Consider the following 19,258-nt stretch of genomic DNA (forward strand, 5'->3'; position numbering starts at 1 on the left):
CTGATTAGTATTTTCCCTGTGCACGAAAAGAGCATTTAAGAGGAAAGCATTTTGGGTTCAATCCTATTTGGGGGTGAGAGGAATGCCAGGAACTCCAGAAGTTTTCCAAATTATTGCCTATGCTTTCTTGGATTGTTTCCTGGTTATTTATTTATTTATTTATTTAGGTGGGTGGGTGGGTGGTGGGGAAGCACTTGAGTGTAAGACAGTGTGGGCTCCAGAAGCATACAGGCCTGAATTTCAAAATAGGTTCTGTCACTCAGAATTGTACCACCTTAGGGCGCCTGGGTGGCTCAGATGGTTAAGCGTCTGCCTTTGGCTCAGGTCATGATCCCAGGGTCCTGGGATCGAGTCCCACATCGGGCTCCCTGCTCCTTGGGAACCTGCTTCTCCCTCTGCCTCTCTCTCTGTCTCTCATGAATAAATAAATAAAATCTTTAAAAAAAAAAATAATTGTACCACCTTAGAATTAACTCGAATCCTGTTTCTCTGTAAAATAGGAACACAACTTATAACTCACAGGTCTTTTGAATGATTACATTAGAAATTCCTTGTAAAGGATGGTAGATAACAAATGTTACTTTCTTCTTGCACATTACATCAGTTACTTTCAGTTTAACTCCCTGTTCTTATTTAGGTCAGTCTGTGTTATTGTTGGTCAGTCTGGGTTATTTTAAGATTGGAACTAAGATTCAAACTGATCAGTGATACAAGAAATTTATTTAATAAATAAGGGCATTGAAACACAAAAATGTAAGATGACATGATCTCAGAATGAAAGACAGTTTCTTAAATTGAGAAAATTTAACTTTGTATAAAAGTCATGGCACTATTCTTGCTCTTCTCATTTCTCTTTGGACCAAACAAAATGTCAGCCTGAATTTGTATTCATGTTTAGAATGGACTAGATAACTTTGGAGGCCTGTTTTTACTGTGCTATTCTTTGAGATTATTTTGGTCATGGACACTGGAGTTACTAGCAAATTACCTAAAAAATATTAATGATCCCTTTATCCATGGTAAAAATCTAAAGGAGGAATTTGTAAATGACATATAGGCTAACTATTTTTTTCTGCATAACAACTTTAGTAGTGTGGATGGATACTCAAGCTCTTAGGACAATAAAATGTACATTTTCTGTGACTGCGAACTTTTAATTCATCAATGTGCTTGTTTTAGAAAAAGATAAAATGTCACATTAAATACTTTAAATTAAAAACAAATATCAGGCAAAACTGAGTAGTTTTAATTATGCTTATAAACACATCACAAAAATGTAAGCCCTTTCAAATTCAGGAAGGTTGTTTTTTTCCTAAAGTACTGAATTTTCTTTTTAAAAAAATTTTATTTTCTGGCTTAACTCATTAGCGTGCCTCTCTAAAATATGTTACCTGGAGGTTAATAATAATTGGAATGAATAAGGTGTTAGCTGTAACATTATATGGAACATAGTCTTATTTATTTGAGTTTCTTAAAATAGATCCTTGGAAAATACTCTATAATATAATTTTAATGACAACTAAATGCTTAAACTTTTTGTGTATTACTTGGTAAAAGAATACCTTCATTTGTCATATTTCAGAAGACTCTTCATTGTCACATTACTGCTCACGCTAAAGATCTGTGAACAATTGCTAGGAGGAAAACTGCTTTTGTCATAATGATTAAATAAGTAGTAAGTATTTCTGGCTCGATGGGTGTGTCAGTTAAATGAAGAGCTACCTTTTAAAACCCAGTATCCACACTGGTTTAATGAAAATATAAGATGTTAATAGTGCATTTATAAACTGGAAATTATTACTTGAACACATTATTTAACTAAATCTTGGTAGATAAATATGGCACTGTTAATATATCTAATGAAAATTCACTGTCTTAAAGGTTTCATAAATATTTAAATAACCTTTACATATTATGCCATGTATAGGAAAAAAATGATTAATATAACTTAGAAAAGCCTTAAATAACCTAAATTTTAAAGTGAAGCTAGTAGTAATAATAACAGTAATGTAACTGGGAAATGTTACATCAAGTGTCCCAGAAAGCATTTCTCAAGTGAGTTTAAAAACAGAAATTCTTTGTAAGTAAGTGGTGTTGCGTAATGCCTAAGTACATAGTTTGTGGAACTCACCAGTCCTAGTTTTAATCCTTGTTATGCCACTTAACATTTGTGGGACTTCAAGCCAGCTCCTCTTACAGGCCTTGGGTTCCTCATATCAGAAGAGATATAATAACCCCTAAATCATAAGATTATTGACCAAGATAATGTTTGTACTGCAACATTCTTGGCAAAGTGTAAGCAGCAAATAAATAATAGTACTATGATAATAATGTTAATGCGTATCACTTTAAAATTTAAAAAGTTATATGGTTACATGAATTTCAGAAATGCTGCATACAAAAAAGATGAGCAGCTTTTTTTTTTTTTTTCTTTAGCGGTCCTCAGAGCTTTTAAGATGCTAATGTGCATTGTAAATCTCGAAAACTTCTACAGTTCCCAAATTTAATTAACTATGGAGCCACTTACCCCTCCCCCCCCACAGAACCTCTCTTGGGACTAGTGTTCTTCCCACACACTTTCTTAAATTATTTCTTAGGTAAACACCTACCTATTAATCATAATCCATGTAAAATTAATATTACTTAGGTTTTCAACTGCTTGAAGTTTTAAAAAAATTTAAATGCTAAATGTCAAATGTCAGAATAGTGAATGTTTTAAAAACTCTTCTCATGAACATGACAGTCTGATACCCAGAATTTTAAGAATAAAGTTTCCAAGTGAACCAAAATTAGAATTTCCATTCTAGAAGTGCCCATAGTCACCAGAACTATGGTGATAGTCAATTCATATTGAATATCAATTTCAATTCATACCTTCTATTATTCAATTCATACCTTCTATTATTAATAACTTATTAATAAAGGAAATCTATTTACTTATAATTACTTTATGTTAGCAAAAGTATTACATTATAGTGCTTGAGATCATTAACTGTCACAATTCTACTTAGATTTCAATAGTTTCTATTTTGGTAGGAAAATAATTATAAAAACTATGAAGTATTAAGATGACTTTTATTTTGCCCTCCAAAAAAAAAAAAATCGTAGATTACTTAGATAGTTGAGTATAAAACTAGGCTGTTGAAAAGGATCACTACTTATATATAAACTTGAGATTTAAGCCTTGGAATCTCAAATACAATGTTCAACTTGTGTTTTATTTATTCTAATTGGTCTGCCTACATGCAGTTTGGAAAATACACTTTCACATTGCATCGGAGGGATACACTTTAATAAAAAGCTGACCTCCCTTTGCTTTCAGTAAAGCTCTCTGATGCAGCACAAGACTTTCTATGGCTTTGTACACGTCCCACTCTCCATCCCCATCACCAGAACTCCCACTATCGGGCGCCTGGGTGGCTCAGTTGGTTAAGCGACTGCTTTCGGCTCAGGTCATGATTCTGGAGTCCCTGGATCGAGTCCCACATCGGGCTCCCTGCTCGGCAGGGAGCCTGCTCCTCCCTCTGACCCTCCCCCCTCTCATGTACTCTCTCTCTCTCATTCTCGCTCTCTCAAATAAATAAATAAATCTTAAAAAAAAAAAAAAAAAAAAAACCTCCCACTATCTACTTCATCACTTTGGGCGCTCTCACCATTTTGAATTTTATAGGCCCCTGCGCTCCTTTCGTTATTTGTCTGCCTCTCCTCAGCCTTTGTGTATAGTGTTCTTATCGCAGCTAACTACTATTCATCATCAAAGATTCCACTTAGACCCCACTAGTTCTACAAGCATTCTCTAGCTCCTGAATCAAAAACTGGATTTAATGCCATTCAACTATGTTCCTATTTCACAGTTTTACTTCTATTATTTGCAGCAATCATGCTGTATTTTAATAAACTGGTGGGTGCCTAAGAATGTGAGTTTTTTGAGGGCAGAAATTGGGGTGTATTAATTCTTAGCATCTCATTGGTATCTTGCTCATTGTGGTTATTTGTGATCAACCTCACTAAGTATTAAGAAATATTTCCATTAGGTGGATTAACCCTAAGAATTTGTGAACCCTCCAAGTTTACCATCTAGTGTCCGAGAGTGTTTGATCTACTAAGTCAGTATTCCTATGTGAGTGCTCTTCTATAACATTGAAAGATTGTCCTTTCAAACCCTAAGCTTGCCTTTCCCAAATGTATCAGCTCACCCACTGATTTTTGGAATTATTCTAATATCAACTGCGTCTTATTCAGGCACTTGCTGATAATGAACTTCTCAGACATGCTGAGCCCAGTAATGTCCTTTAAATTCTTATGTTCTCTCTCAGCCCCCTTTCCGAGTAGAGTCTCAGAGTGTTCGTCAGCCCCCATGGTGCCTAAATTGATCTTCATTGACATGACCAAAATCATGCAGAGGGTACTATATTAGATAATTAAAAAAAACAAACAAACAAAAAAAAAAACACAAGAACTTGAAAGCAATATTAGTTTTAAATATGTACTTAATTTTTCTCCTGTTTTATTCTTTAGCCTAAATCAATCATTTTTATGGCATTGCCGATCTATTTTCCACTGTCATTTGCACTGAAATGCTATTTTGGGGCCTCTTTTAAATAAGAGGTCTCAGGACAAAGATACTAGTAAAGGCTAGGATGCATATTGTTGGGAGTTGCCATATGTATCAGTTTTAAATTATCTTAAAAAATCTAACTGTGGTCATGATCAAGTTCCTATGCTTAAAGAAACCCCTCCAACTCCCGTCTACCTAGTCCCCTCCCAGGCTGCAAATAAGTGCTCATGACCTTCTACACGTGTGCCAACATGACCCCTCAGGGTTGTGGCCAAAGTCAGGTTTCCTCTGAGTGCCACGCAATTCTGCTTACAGAGAATAAATCCTTTCTTTCCACTGTTCTGGTTTGGGTGGGTCAGGGGGGAAATGAGGGGACAAAATAGAATATAAATAGCCAGGGGAGAATATTGCAATGCTTTAGTTGAGCCTGGCAGGTATCTAGAGTTGTATACTGCACATAAGGCAAACTTTTCATTTTTATCCATTTTCATCACATTTTCTTTAGTGAACAGAAGGAGGAAAAAGGAAAAGTATGACTTTGTACTAATTAGAAAAACAAAGATAAAAATGGACATTTCGAAGTCGGACATTTTGTGGGCCCTGTGTGTTCTTTCCTTTTCTTCTGTTTATATTTAGCACTGTTTCTCTTTGGACTTTGTCCCCTACTTGTGTCCTCCTCTCACTTTATCAGCTGTCTTCAGCTGCATCTGACCTCTCTCACAAGCAGGGGATGGGATTGGACGTGGCAACCCCAGGGGTCAGCAGCTCTTCACAGCTGGTGATGCCTTGCTTTCACTTGATTAAAAAAAGGAAACAAAACAAAACAAAACAACAAGCACCTGTTTTGACTCCTCTCCTTTCCTTTTCTCCAAATGCAGATTAAACTGACAAGCTGGCTAGACAGTGGCAGAGGGGACTTACTTTTCAGTCACGTTATTTCTGTCTCTCTGTTGCCCGTGTTCTTTTCCTGTCAGTCCCTCCATGGATGTTTTTGATGGCTGGAATTATTTTTATTGTGCGTTCCAGTTTCTGCTTTTAATAGCTAGGATTTTTTTTTTTTTTTCATTTCCTGGTTTAAGTAGCCTAGAATCACTGACCCCGAAGTTACCAAGATCTACCCCGGATTTCATTCATTCTTTGAGAACATAAATGTCCATGATATGTCAGTGTTGCCAGGTGTTGAGGCCAAAGATGTGAATAACATATGGATCCTGTTTTTGACTAGTTCAGTGTGTAATGGCCAGTTAGATACAAAAGGGGTGAATATGGAGAGATGTAGGGAGACAAATGTGGAAGTCTTGAATGGATCATCCCTTAGGTTACACAGAAATGGTCACAGAATGTCTCCTGCCCTGAGCATGAGGATGCTACTTGTGTGTCTATAGATGAGAGTAGGGTCTTTGAGGGCTACTCTGTCCAGAGAACATTTTTATCTTGAGATTGTGCTTTTTATAAACAAAAAATCCTGCATTTAAAAGTAGAATGGTTAAAAAAAGAAGGAAGAAAAACATAAGTTGAGGAAACCATGCTAATTTTGGATTTAGATGAAATCAAAATTAGAATATTATATAAGGATCCATATGTTAACCTTCACAGAGATTGGGAGAACTGAGAAGAGGAACTGTCCCTGAAATGTAGAGGGAAATAGAATGGTTTGGAGAATCTCCAGGCCAGTTTCTGTAGTTGACAATAAAGGAACCTCCTTACATTTGAGCTCTGATTATTCCTCTTATGGAAGATAAAGAGAAGGATTCAGGAAAGAAATGTTAGATTTGTTGGTCATCTGCTAAAAAACAATATCATTGCTTAAAATATTTTGACAAAAATATCACTTAATCCACATTACAATTCTGTGAGGTTGATATTATTAACACTACTCCTTTTGTCCTGCTTCCTTCCTTCTTTCCTTCCTTCCTCCCTCCCTCCTTCCCTCCCTTCCTTCTCTCATTCCTTCCCTCCTTTTTTCAGATGATAAATAGTTCAGATAGATTTAGTGATTCTTAGTGGTGATATGGGCCAGGACCATATTTTCATGCAGATATGTTTGACTTCACTTTTCACTAAAGTAATTTTTGAAACATCTGTGGTATAACCCAGGAGTGTGCCTTTAACAGAGACTATAAGAAATTCTAATGAAGATGGCATAAAGGAGAAATATATATTTTGACTCATCTTTTGTGTTATCATCACCTACAGTTCTGGGCAAGGTATATTAAGCACTGCCTTAATCGTGACTGTACAAAGTGTCATTTGTACAAAGAGCATTATATAGGCCAGGGCTCAACTTGCAGTGAATTTATTATCAGAGATGGTTATGGAAATTCAGAATAATAATATTTAAAATGTATGTGCATTTACTGTATGTCAAGGCCTATAGTAAGTACTTTACATAGAGTATCTCTTAATTCTTAAAATCAGAGGTCAGATCAACTTGACATAGGTACCATTTCAATTCTCATTTGCAGATGAGAAATTTGAGCTTAATACAGTAAAACAACTTGCCCTGTATCCTAGATTTATGTATAGGAAACTATAAATGTAGAGTAGGAAAATGTAATGATGCATACTAACTGGTAGAGCACAAACAGAAAAAGTGCATGCATTTTATTAGAGTGAAAAATAAAGTTTCTTTGTGACAGTGATGATGGAGGCTCCATAGGAATAGATTGGGGCTCCTGAAAGGAAATTTCTAGCCTTTATTTGATTAATCTATTCATTAACTATGTGGTCTTGGGTACATCATGTCTACTAAACTCAATTTGCCATTCTATAAAAATGTAGAAAAATAATTATTGACACCAACAAGAAGCACCAATGAATTGTATATACACACATTATATATTATTATTTCCTCATCTTAACAAAAGTGATGTTGTGTTCTTTAACTAAAATTCCAGAGGAAAACAAATGAACAAACAAATATTTATTCAAGAAACAACTAATACTGAGACCCCCCCCACAGACTTATTTTTTTAAAATTTAGGGATTTCATTATATCTCTGCTAGTTCTTTATAGTCCAGAACGAGTCCCTGTGTCCTCATATGCCTAAGACAGTTCACTTGACCTATTTTCTTGAGAAATGAAGAAAATATGAGTCAGGCCCTTGACAAAGTATTAATGTACTTCTGAAGAAATAGCTAAAATTATATAGCAAATGATAAAAATATGAGAAACCAAAAAATGATAGAAAATGCCCTTCATCCTCAGAGTATGTTTTGTAGAATTAAATTAGCTTTTCTTTAAACTTCCAAATTTAAAATATGTCGTTTTTGAACAGAAGAAAATGATAGTAAATGTTTTTTTTTTTAACAGTACAATTCACTTTTATATAGGAAGCTGTAGTTTTGCCTCTCTATTCTTTTTGTACTGGCTGCAATACTGATTTCTTAAATGAATTTTTCAGCTGGTGGCCATAGCACAATTGGGACCTTAGCATAGCAGAGGCAGAAAAAAAAAGTCATAGCAGGCTTAGAGAATGACCTTCTTCAGGAACACCCTGGTTTCCCCTTCTGCCAATGCACTGAACTCACAGTGAGCTTGACCCAGGTGACTGGTCAGGTTAGATAGGAAAGGAGAAACTTTATTTTTCTTCTTCCCTTTTTTCTTTTTGTATCCTTTGAACTTACAAGGAGAAAAAAAAAATGTTTTAAAAAAGCTTAGTGCCTGAATTTACTCTAGGAGGCTAATTTCAAAAGACCTCCAAACTGGGAGAAATATATGAGAAGTTATGAAAGAAATGGCCATTTGTCAGTGAGCCCGAAGACATTTATGATTGCAAGTAAATTCCTATCAGCATGTTTGCTTCTGGGGTAAACCCGGGATTCGATGACACCCTCTCCTTTTTATTTTTAAATTGCCCCAATGTTAATGTTTATTCTCCTTTCTCATGAAAGGAAGAAGTTATTTATTTTTACATGGAGATTTTTGACCTTTGCAAGGAAAAGAATTAGGCCTCTAACAGTAAAGAAATACGTGGAGAAATGTAGGTTTATTAAAACATACAAAACAAACACAAATTGCATCATTAAGTTTGACCTTAATCTTTCACTTTACACTCTCATAAAAAAAGTGCTTGACAATGTACTTATGCCCACTGTGCTCTTGGGGAGGTAAGGATGCTGCAGAGGCTATTTGACATTGGGTCAAAGGGACTTGTTAAAGGCACTCTAACCTTGCCTTTGCAAGCCACCTTATTATTATTTTTTTTATAGTTTTTACTGCAGTAAATCATAACAGTACTTTAGAAATGGAGATTCACCTCCACATTTGGATTACTGGTATTGTTATTTTTAGTGGGGCTTTTGGAAACACTTTTCTTCTGATTTAACTGTCATGTATTCCCTCATCACATTAGGCAGTTAGATACTTGGCTAATTACTGGGTGCTTCATGTCAAAGGTACCTGAATGGAGCCCTTACTTGCCTTCCTAACACCCTCAGCAGCATTTGGCTGTGTACTGACCACAAGAGGTTGGGAGGACAGTTGGTCTGGTGACATTGATACATATAGAGGAAAATAATTACTCTGATAGAACATATATTACATTTTGTGGTGGAGAATTATGATTATAGGCATTTAAAATGCATGGGATGTTTCTGCTCTACCTACGTAGTCCAGAAGGCCTTTTTTACACAAGGCTTGTTTACTCTCAGAACTCTGAATTTACCATGTCGTTCTAACACATTCTTGGGGCTGACAGAGCTGGAGATACTTTCATAGGCTAATGTAAGTGGACACACAGAAGTGCCAAAGTGCATTAGGAAAATGGAAATCTATTCTGCTTCACGGTTGAATTTACCCTTCTCCAGAGACTGAATTTATTTGCATATTTTATTTCAGATATATGTGAGTTACACCGAAGAAGGTCTGAAATTAAATAAATGCCACGATTAAATGACAGACGTAGCAATGGCAAACCTGGTAGCCTCTCATAAATTTTTCTTTTCACAGGAATTTAAGCCTTTGTTACTTTTTTGGTTAAAAAAAAAAGGTACTCTAAAAGTGAGTGAAATTTTATTGGAACGGTTGGCCACTGAAAGGTATATTTGATAATTACTATTTGTATTACTAATACATGAGAATTGAAAGATAAATTGAATCAAAATGTAGGTGATTATATTGTTGATTTCCCTAAGTGGTTCTTTCCTGAATCTGAGCATGGTTGTCTGCTGCTGAATAGTTTGAAATATTGAAGTCATTGGGAACATGTTATAGAAGATCAACTTAGTACTTAAATGAAAGAAATATGGAAACTGAATTTATAAAAAAAAAAAACATATTTATAATAACCATGTATTTATTATAACTCAAGTAAAACTCTTTAAAGCAATTCTTCTTCCAAATTTTTAAGTAATATTTTGTACATTTCAAATAAATAACACTTCTGGTTTGTTTAATTATACAATATGAATGCTTAATTTTTTAAAAAATAGTAACAATTATGATATTTTGCCATATTCTTTAATAACTATAATTTATAAAGACAATATATAGATGAAAGTGATTTTTCTAATATCAAAGGAGTATTTCATCAATTAAGATTTATGTTTATGGCTTAGAGTTATGCATATATCTTAGTGATTGACTTCTTGATTTTGTGTATACACATTAAATATATACACATACACACATATAATGTATATACATATAGTGAATTGGGCAAAGGGAACAGAAAAGAGAATAAAATTGTGGCTTAAAGTAGTTGTTGGTTATAGGAAGTTCATTCACTCCTATCGCTACGGATTAAGTGTTTGTGTCCCCCAAACATTCATATGTTGAAACCCTTCTCCCTAATGCGATGGCATTTGGAAATGGGACCTTTGGGAGATCATTAAACCAGGAAAGGGAAGCCCTTATGGTGGGATTAGTGCCCTTTTAAGATGAGACAGGAGAGAGCTTGCTTCCTCCTTCTCTCTGCCATGTGAGAACCCAGCAAGATGGCTGCCTGCAAACCAGAAAGAAAGCTCTCACCAGCAGCTGAACATATTGGCACCCTTATCTCAGACTTCTTAACCTCCAGAACTGTGAGAAATAAATTTCTGTCGTTTAAGCCACCCTGTCTATGGTATTAATTATAGCAACGGAACTAAGACATCTATTTTTTTCTAAACTTCTTTACTGCTCAACTAACAAGGCATGCTGATCTCTCTCTCTCACACACAAACACACACACACACACACACAGATAGGAAGAAAGGGTATTTTTTACCCATTAATCCCTAAATCATTTATTTGTTCTTTTTTTTTTTTTATTTGACAGAGAGAGAGATAGCAAGAGCAGGAACACAAGCAGGGGGAGTAGGAGAGGGAGAAGCAGGCTTCCCGCTGAGCAGGGAGCCGGATGTGGGACTCGATCCCAGGACCCTGGGATCATGACCTGAGCCGAAGGCAGACGCTTAATGACTGAGCCACCCAGGTGCCCCTCATTTATTTGTTCTTTAATCTGTCCCTTACTACATAAAGAATGGCTCATGTAAATGAACTATAAATTTGTGGTGCTAGGTTTACTATACAACACTATAACAAAAATAAAAAATAATATGCTTTATAAGGATTCTGAATTGAAATATAACATTTTAGTTCTATTCATCCTGATCTTTCAGGTTTTGCTTGTACTGAATTGGTTCTGGAAAAGAGAATGCAGTGTATATTCCTTCAATTAGATGTTTTCATGCAAGACTTTATATCATGTATTGTACCATGCTTACTTACATAAGTTCAATGTGATAAGGAAAGTCTATCAGTATAACCAAGTTTAGTTAATATGGTCTAAAACAAAATTTAATCCTATCTTCCAGTAACTTCATGGCTTCTTTCATGGCCATTTTCAAGTTCCCCATTTTTCTACCAGCTTAAAAGTATCCAAATATTACCTGTTTATTTTTTAATGTCTTTATTTTTGCAATGCCATTTTTCTCCTCCTCCTTGTGTTTTCCTTTTCCACCAATATTTCCTCTTTGCTTATTTAACTTTCTAATTAAATTCTGTCAAAATCCTTTTGGAGTGGCATCACATGTTTGCTGGTGGGCTGCATTTACTGTGCTGCTTCATCTGGAGTTTAGGTACAAAAATGTTGATATTTACAAAGCTTCCTATAAAAGTCAATATTGTACCAGGCAGAGCAGAACAACTGTTGAGTTGTAAAGCCTTACCTGTAGACCCAATATTTCAGGTCAGGTTTAAAGGCATTAAGGTTAAATGGATATCTCAAGCATTTGAATAAGTATTTTAGGCTATGCCTGAATCAGAAAAATTTCTATGGAAGCAAAAATCTGAACATAGAATTTAATTTCTTTCTAGGTTTTCTTTAAATCTCTGTTTTTTCGGTTGTGATTTACTAACCTTGAAAGTGTCCATGTGAATGTTGCCTATTTTTGATACTTTCAAGCCACTTTACAGGTTAATAACAGGTGTCACCTCTTAAAATGTTTTTATTCATATGCATTTAAATTGTACCCCATTAGCAGTGATTATTTTTAGTAAGCTTAGAAACAGGGAGCATTTTACATTTGACGTGTCCTTTGCATTGATTTAAGGATACCATAAGAGATCAGTGGTCAACTCTTTGGTGTAATTTGTAAAGAATAATTAATGAGTTGCTGAATTGCATTTTTGAAAGTTAGTATTGATTTACTTTTAAGAGTGGACAATCCATATGACATTATTGATTAGCAATATGAATACTAAATTTTTTATATCATTTCCTCATATTATATGGTTTCATTATCCCAACACTCTTCCACCCAATTCTTTAAACTCTTATTGAACATTTAGTCTGTAGGCTATAAAAGGAAATTCTACCAATTATGCACTTTCTTTTATTGTTCTCTAGTGATCCTATCTATCACTACACTGGACCATGGGCTCCTTGAGGCTGCAGATTCTATCACATTGCTCACACACACCAGGTGTTGAGCAGCTCTAGTTAGTTTTCATTAGAGTCATCATTTTATTTTCCCAGGCAGTACTGCTTGAGTTTTCCTTTACTCATTCTCTATAATTGGGAGACTATTAAGAATTCAATGGGAGGAACTAAAGAAAAACGTGTATTTGGAAAAAGGCAACAGGTTATCACATCGCTGTACTTTAACATTTGTATTGTGTATTTTTCTGATTTTATAACAAATTTCCTACATCCTTATATAAAATTTTATTAAAATAAGTAATAAAAAATAAAAGTGACTTCATTACCAAACTCCCAACTTGTCCCCCTGCGCCCCTTATTGTATTATAGGACGATTTAAAGAAGGAAAGAAATGAGCTTAAGTCCAGGCCCAAATTAATTTTGTTCCAAAGCAGTTTAAGAATTTTCACATATGGTCAAAGAACTGCTTATATTAAACTTAGAGAAGCAGTGTCAAAAAGAAAAGAAAAAAAAAAAAAAAACTACCAGAAGACTAGAATTTGATTAGTATCCCGATTTCAAAGAGAAAATAAAAGAAAGGAAAATGCTACACTTAGCCAGGGCTAGGTTTTTGTTTTGTTGTGTTTTTTTTTAAAGATTTTGTTTATTTATTTGAGAGAGAGAATGAGAGAGAGAGCACATGAGAAGGGGGAGGGTTAGAGGGAGAAGCAGACTCCCTGCTGAGCAGGGAGCCTGATGCAGGACTTGATTCCAGGACTCCAGGATCATGACCTGAGCCGAAGGCGGTCGCTTAACCAACTGAGCCACCCAGACACCCAAGAGGAGCTTTATATAAAACCTACTAGCTAACACAGGTGGTGACCAGCCAGGGCTAGGTTTTAAGGCTGATGCCTTCAAAGTACAAGGGTCATTAGCAGTCCGTAAACAAAGTGAAAGGTATGTGTTTTCAGTGATCAAAAGTGACTGCATGGAAAGCCAATGCATCTCTGGGTTGGTGAGACAGAGCCCCTCAACAGGCTCCACACTCAGCAGGGAGTCTGCTTGAGACTCCTTCTCCCTCTGCCCCTTCCCCAGGTGCTCGGGCTCTCCCTCTCTAAAAAAAATAAATAAAATCTTTTTTAAAAAAAATGCAAATACCCTGGAATCTTGGGAATGGGAAACAGTATTTCTCAGACATTTTCAGAAGACAGAATCAACAAACCTGAATGAAAATAGATGCTTGTAAATAGATGAGGAGCTTTGGTTCTGAAACCAGGACCCATCTGTCACAGTCCTTGCTTATTCTGATATATTTAACTTTCTTAAAATCTTTTGGTGTTATGTCATCTTTCCAGGCAGGAAGAAAAAATAAATAAATAAATAAATGGAGAAAAAAACCCAGAAATGTTTCAATTACCTTGAAAAATAATCTCAAGACTGTGGGAATTAACAGTGGATATTATTAAATATGAAAAGGTTGAGTGAAAGAGGCAGGTTATGATATCCTATTCAAAATTGAACTCTTTTAAAAATAGAAGGTATTTTTCCCCTCACTGAATCCAGGAGTGGGCATTCTTATATTCCTTTTCAGTACTATAATTTTGTGATGTCAAAATAATTGGAACTCAGAAAGCACATTTTAGAAATTGATATCTGGGGACGCCTGGGTGGCTCAGTCGGTTAAGCGTCTGCCTTCAGCTCAGGTCATGATCCCAGGGTCTTGGGATCGAGTCCCACATCGGGGTCCTTGCTGAGCAAGAAGCCTGCTTCTCCCTCTGCCTGCCTCTGTCTCTCGCTCTCTGATAAATAAATAAAATCTTTAAAAAAAAAAAAAAAGAAATTGATATCTGTCAGTGAGGCAATACTGAAAACCAGTGTAAGCCTGGCATTTGTGTATTTCATAGATGATGAAACATAAGCTAATTCATTCAATCACACAGTCACACATTTAAGAAAACTGTATTGATCATTTAATATGTGCCAGACACTGTGCTAATACATGTCTCAGAGGTTATGACTTAATGGAAGAGAAAGTTATGTACCTGAGTTATAATTCCAAGGTGTGTTTTATATATAACTTTATTTAAATATTTAAATATAATCTAAATATATGTATGCATTTGAGATTATATATTTGTATATATTTGTGCATTATTTTATATACATTTATATTATAAAATATAAAATTTTATATATATTTTAAAATACATATGTTCAAATCTAGGGAGTATAGTAAGTGAAAATATTGTGGAGACTGTGATCTTCATTTAGTCATCATTTAGATGTGAGTAAGACTCTGTATAGGAAAAGGAGTAGGGAGCCAGGAAAGCATTGTAGGGAGAAGAAAAGACATTAGTCTTAAATGTGCATAAAATATCTTTTATTTGGCCTTAATGTACTGTGTGTGAGATAAACAATAGTATTATAATGTTGGAATGGTTGGTTAGCCTTCTATTATGGAAGGTATTGAATTCTATTCCATTGATTTTGGATTTTATTTTGTGAATAGTTGGAAGCTATGTGAATTTTCTAAGAATTAGAAAATCGTAGTTAGGACTCTGTGTTAAAAAGATAACTATGGCAATAATGGAAGTAGTAGGATTAAAGTGTTTAGAAAGTTATTTCAGTAGTCCAGGCTAGAGACGATAGGAGCCTATACTGGGGTAATGGCAATAAGAATGGGGGAACTGAGAACTCAATCATTGAAGATCTCATGAATTTTCATAAGGATCTCTTCCCTTTTAAAAACTGACCTTTGGGGCCGCCTGGGTGGCTCAGTCGTGGGGCGTCTGCCTTTGGCTCAGGTCATGATCCCACGGTCCTGGGATTGAGCCCCACATCAGGCTCTCTGCTCAGCGGGAAGCCTGCTTTTCCCTCTCCCACTCCCCCTGCTTGTGTTCCCTCTCTTGCTGTGTCTCTGTCAAATAAATAAAAAAATCTTTAAAAAAAAAAAAAAACAAACAGAAGGAGTCTAGATCCCTGATGACTACAGAGCTACTACACCAGTCCTTGACCTAAGTATACTTCCTTAACTTGGGTGAGAAACTGTCACCTAGTTTAAGTCCTATAATTGGCTTTTTATGTTATATAGAACCAAATTTAATGCTAGCTGATATATCTTGCATATGGGTATGTGTGTGTGTATGTACTTTTTAAAAAGTGAAAGTATGGGGGCGCCTGGGTGGCTTAGTCGTTAAGCGTCTGCCTTCGGCTCAGGTCATGATCTCAGGGTCCTGGGATCGAGCCCCGCATCGGGCTCCCTGCTTGGCGGGAAGCCTGCTTCTCCCTTTCCCACTACCCCCGCTTGTGTTCCCTCTCTGTCAAATAAATAAATAAAATCTTAAAAAATAAATTAAAAAATAAATAAATAAATAAAAAGTGACCTTTGTTAATTACAAGAATTCATAGTTTTGCAGAAAGCCATGTAATTGCTCTGATGGTTCTAGCTTATTTCACTCCTTGTGTGCTATAATGACACATTATAAATGAGGGCTTTACTTAAATGATAAAGCCAGAAGAAATTGCAAAGGAATGATCCCAGAATATTCTTTGAAATTGGATTTTTATGAACTGGCCTATAATACAGGTATATGTAAAATTATTTTCATTAAAACAGCCTCTTGCCTAGAAAATGGGGAATGAGATAAAATTAATGACTAAAAATACACATTAATTATTGAATTGTGTGCCACAAATTATGGAAAATACTTTATATGAATTATTTTGTTTAATCTTAAAAACCTTTGACATAGGTTTTAACAGATGAGTTCAAAGATATTTAGATTTAAGTACATTGTAAACACAGGTTGTTGATTGAAAAGTCCTAGTTTATCTCTAAGTCTTTTAGCTTTACCATTCACAATTATGACTTTTGGTAATTTCTTCTTGGTAAGGAAAAATTAAGAATTCACTTCAAAATCATTAGTTTTTATGGTCAAATATTTATCTACAGTCAAAAATCTATTAATGTGAAGAAATGTTAATGCAAAATCTTTAAAAAAGTGAATTATACCTGGTATTACTACAGGTAGGAGGTAGAACAGTGTCAAACCTCATATAAAATAGCAGGGAAGTTTAGATATTTGATAGGTGACCCAAAAATGGACATTTGCTCTTTGGTGTGTTGGGAGAACAATTTTCCTCAACCCTTCTAAGATTCTTCCAACTGGTCTAAGATTAACAGGAGAAAATCAAATTGAGTTTCATACTGAGGGGAACCTCACAAACAGGAAATAGTCAAAGACAGAAAGGTAAAGTGAGGCAGACATGCCATCCAGAGCTAAGGAATGGGATAGGGGCCTGGAGCTTCAAAGAGGAGGAGGGCAATTCACAGGGCTATAAGAAGAAGGGCAGATGTTTGGCAATTAGATGTTTGCCCTGCCACACAGAGGGGTCTTGAGATAAAATTTATCCCTGGTGATATCTCTCATTCTGGGAAATACCCCCAATTTAAGTTCTTCTAGGTAGTTAAGGGAGGGGCAAAAGTTTCTCTTGAGACCCCAGGATCTTGATTGCCTTCAACTCAAAATAGTCCACATTGCAAAGCAGCACATTTGGGGAGACTTGCTCTCTGAAGCCCTTAAATAGCATGATCATAACTTGTCTCAATAAAAATAGTTTCTTTCTCCTTCTTATATCTCTGTTTGGCTGCAGGTAGGTAAATAGACATATGTAATTATGATATTGTTTAAAAAACCAAAATTCAACTGAGTAAATTTAAAGATCTAATTGGCTTTATTCAGGGATTCATTAATTAGACAGCACCCATCTAGAAAGTAGAAAGGAGCTCCTCGGAGTTGTACAAAATGGAAGGTATTTATAGGAAGGAGGGTGGGGCAAAGAAGTTATTAGCAAAAGGGAAGGATATTTTTCAGTCAAGGTCACTTCCCCTTAGGAGGCAGGGCACAGTCTTATGCAGATTATCTTGTAAATGCTGGTCAGGAAATTCCAGATTGATTGGTTTAAAATTCTACTGGGAGAGACTAAAACTGCAGTTAGGTAAGGTGTTAAGTTTTGGTGGGAGTTAATATGAGTGACTCCATTTTGAGCCTATTTCTTTTTAATGACATAAAGAGATACAAAGTATATTCTGTTTTGTAAGATGTGAGCAAGTTGGCTTGATCTTTCAGTGCTTCCATACTTTTATAATGGTGTCATTATTACTGCGTTTTTATTCTACACTCGAATGTACAAAATGCCTACAAAGGACTATATAGAAAATAGTTCTTTCTCCATGAAGTTTCTAATGTGTTATGTATTATTATTGTTATTATTTCCCATCAAATTGTTATCCCTAATTCTTCTTACAGTTGCAAAATTAACAGGTGTACACACATAGGTATCCCCAATTCTGAAAGAAATTTATTCTCTAAAATAATGCCGAATCATTGAACATCTTTAACAAAGCTAGCTATAAGAAAAGCACAGAAGACTTTTTAGAATTTCATGAATGCCATTAAAAACAAAAGTTCAATTAATTTGATTTGGAAAATTGTTATTGAATATCATGTTTGAGTTACAATCAGTGACTGATGAGGTGATCAAAGAAGGAAAATGTTGACTGTCCATGACATTAAAAAAAAAAAAAAGAAGAGCTAGGTTTCTTGCTATAATTAGGCACACAAAGAGAAAGCACTGGTTGTATCTTTTCAGCATTTCCTTGAAAATGGTTGAGGCCTGAGTGATAAGTAAGACAGAGGAGAGAAATCAAGATGCATTTACAGTCTGTAGTGATATACTCTAAATAGAAAAGTACAATGAAAATGATAATGGGAAAATATTAAAAATATTAGAGTTTCACTGTTCTTCAGCTTTGTGTTTATTTAGCCTAAGAGTATTTTTCTTATATGTTTGCATATATCCTGATTTTTTTTCCCAAGTTGTGTGACAGTGGCTTCCTAGGCATGTGTCAGATAGTAATGTTATACTTGGTGTATTCAAAAGGCATAGGGCTGTGTCTCCATGTAACCTCCATTGGCTGTTCCTTAGGGGCACTCTACAAAGGGCTTAAGCCATCAATTTCCTCACTAATAAAGCTGAACCGGACAACACAAAGGGGGTTATTCAATTCTGATATCTATGCTTAACCATTTTTTTTAAAAAAAATTTTCTTTTAAAGATTTCACTTATTTATTTGAGAGAGAGAGAGAGAGAAAGAGAGAGCATGAGTGGGAGGTAGAGATGGGGAGGGAAAAACAGACTCTCCCTGAGCGGGCTGGATCCCAGGACCTTGGGATCATGACCTGAGGGAAAGGCAGACGTTTAGCCAACTGAGCCACCCAGGCGCCCCTATGCTTACCCTTTCCAACCAAGGATTGATGTCTACTCTTAAATCTTCTGATCTGGATGTGACTCAGCTATTACCATTGAAGGTTTTCTCGGCAGGTGAAGGCATGTCTAGGATTTGTTGCTTATACATTGAGCTCATGAATTACATTTGACTTTAGGTAGTCTTGTTTTAGAAAATGATGGCTATTTTTGGAGGATTCCTCAAGCAGGAAAGCTGTTTCTTCTTGTAATTTGGGGGATTTAGAGACTCCCCAGTGCCTATATTCTTCTGCCATAACTCCTGATGCCTGGCAGGAAGGGTTAGTTTAAGTGTGAGATGCTGATGCTACTCTGGAATTCAAAGTAAGGGTGAAAGAAATGAGTCATGATACCTTGTATCTCTGGGGGACTTTGACATTGCTGTTAGCAGGAGATTCACAGGGTGGTATCATTATTCTAGATAGTGAGCATTTGAAATACTCACAGAGTCTAAGTTTGCATGATGGGGGACTTTTTTGAATAAGTCGTCCTTATTTAAGTGTTCTAGGAGGAAGCCATCTGGGAAACAGAGTGGTCCCAAAACTTTTAT

The 19,258-nt window shown here is 35.6% G+C and overlaps 1 protein-coding gene across 1 annotated transcript in view; it reads left to right on the forward strand.

Moving 5' to 3' along the window:
• The window catches only part of NEGR1 (neuronal growth regulator 1), an 862,215-nt gene that overhangs the window by 278,468 nt on the left and 564,489 nt on the right, over window positions 1-19,258 (forward strand). The window lies entirely within an intron of this gene.

The sequence above is a fragment of the Mirounga angustirostris genome, unplaced genomic scaffold (assembly GCF_029215605.1).
Source record: "Mirounga angustirostris isolate CCGP_5_RB_7025 unplaced genomic scaffold, mMirAng1.0.hap1 SCAF_4, whole genome shotgun sequence".
NCBI lineage: Eukaryota > Metazoa > Chordata > Mammalia > Carnivora > Phocidae > Mirounga > Mirounga angustirostris.